Here is a 2,356-nt window from a genome sequence, read left to right as displayed (position 1 = left end):
GGATGTGCAGAAGATATGCGACAGCACCTGTCCCAGAAGACAAGGACTTGTCTTTCAAAGGAGGAGGGAGGCAGAGGGTTCAGATGGGTCAGTGAACTTTCAGTGGACAGCATGGCTTGAGGCCCGTGGGATGATTGTGGGCTGCAGCGAGAGACTGTCTGCCTCACTAGATGTGCTCAGCCCATGCTTTCTCGGCTGGAGGGGTCCAGAGTCAGATCTGAAGCGGAGTCCTGAGACCCCATCCGGCGCCCTGAAGCTCCCCCTCCCCCGGTGGAAATCGGCTCAAACCGAAGCAGGTCTGCAGAGAGAAACAATCACGACAGGGATCTCCAGGAAGTGTCTCCCTGATGGACTGGGAAGTGATCCTTGTGAAAGACATCCAGCCAGACCAAGAAGCATCTACGCCCCGGAGAAACAGGGGATACACAGCCAGAGCGAGGACGGAGCAGAGGCCAGAGCTCAGGCGAGGTACAGCACGGTGAAACCGCCACGGGCTGAAGGGGAGGGGTGCCAAACGGTGGCTTGTCCAGTGAGGCCAGGGTGCCAGTGACTGGGATTGTGGCCATCACCCATTCCCGGCTTCCTCTTTCAGCTTGTGTCGTGGTGTGGCTTCTTTGCTCAGAGAAGAACCCTGAAAAGATACAAGCCTCTTCTGTGATGTGGGCCTGCTCCCCTCCTGCAGGACAATGAGCTCCCGTGCGGCTCTTGTCTGAGGCTGGAGTGTGTTCGTCTTGATCCATGAAAAGAGGCTGCATGGGAAGGGGATGAGATTTCAACTGCTCCGGGAGCCACGCATCTCCTCACGTGGTCCAGGCCTTCACAAACCCAAAGTGGAACCGCCCCGAGAAGGGCTGACAAACAGACAGATGACCCAAGCACAGACTCAGAGGGAGGCTCACCAAAGACAGACACGCAAGAAATGGCTTTTTGGCGCACAGTGCACATTCCTCCAGACACACACAGACACACGCACACACACACGTAAACACCAACCAACAGAGAGAGGGCAAGAAACTCACAGAGAGTCAGAGACAGAGAGAGAAGCGAAAATGGGAGGCATACAAACACATACACACACAGACAGTCATACAGCAGTGGCGCAGAGACAAACACCCCCAGGCAGCCGCTGAGGCTACGGGGTTCGGGGTTCGGCTCTCGAGCAGAAGGACCCTCGGCTGAGAGAGCAGCCCACGGGCCTGTAGGCCGACCCGTCCTGGAGATCACGGGGTCACGACTTCTGGGGCGACTCACCCAGACAGCGGAACAGCGTCCGGGAGGGCCTGAGGCTGGGATGGGGCGCTGCCTCCCCCGGACTCCGCCTGTGCTTTCAACACCTGGTCAGCCCTTCGCCACGACTCCTGACATCCGGAGACAGTCCTGTGGACCCCGTGGAGAGGTCAGGCTGGAGCCTGGGAGCCCCCACACCCAAGCACTGCCACAGAGGGCTCCTGTTTGCCAGGCCTCAGGGCGTGGTTTCCGTGACAACCGTGGGAACCACTGTGACGCGTGCACCCGCTCGCGCCTCGCGCATGCGCATTGGCTGGACCGCCCCGCGCTCCGCTGCCAGCAGTCAGGCTGCGTCCCCTTTAAACGATGGCGGCCGCTGAGCGCCAGCGGCTCTCCTGCTGCAGCCTTGGTAGCGGCTGGATCCGGGGTACGGCAGGGGGCCGCGTGGGAGAGGGGCCGCGGGCAGCGTCCCAGGTGCAAACCCAAGACCCCCAGGAGTGCTGTCTTCAGCACCTCCTTGAGCCGATTTCCACGGGGAGAGGGGGGATTTCAGGGCACCTGCTGGGGTCATCTAATGACTCCCCATCTGATCTGATTCCGGACCCCTCCGGGTGAGAATGGATGGGCTGAGCTCATCGACTGAGGCAGGCAGGGCCTGGCCGCAACCCGGAACCATCCCCTGGGCCTCAAGGCGTGATGTCAGCTGAAAGTTCACTGAGCCGTCAGCCCTCTGCCTCCCTCCTTTGAAAGAGCAGTGGCCTGCCGTGATTCTGAAGGGCCTGGGGCTCCTTCAAGCTGATCCCGCTTTCCAGGACACGTGTAACCATGTCCAGGGGCGATTCCCAGGTGGAGCCAATGCGTGGCAGTGGCGTACCCTAGAGCAGATGGTGTGAACGTGTGTCACTGAGGGCACACGGGGGGTGGCGGAAGAAACGGTGCTGTCCAGGCATGTGCCCGGTGCATGGGGGCACAGGTGACCTTTCCATGAATGCCAGGGAAAGTCAAAGAACTCCTGGGATCTGGCAGCGGGCTGAAAGTTTCAGGGGGTCAGTCCCCCCAGAAGCATTTCTGAGAATGAGACTGGATGTGCAGAAGATATGCGACAGCACCTGTCCCAGAAGACAAGGAC

This window comes from Colobus angolensis, unplaced genomic scaffold, assembly GCF_000951035.1.
Source record: "Colobus angolensis palliatus isolate OR3802 unplaced genomic scaffold, Cang.pa_1.0 Scaffold474, whole genome shotgun sequence".
Lineage (NCBI taxonomy): Eukaryota > Metazoa > Chordata > Mammalia > Primates > Cercopithecidae > Colobus > Colobus angolensis.
Note: the sequence above shows the minus strand (reverse complement) of the source record.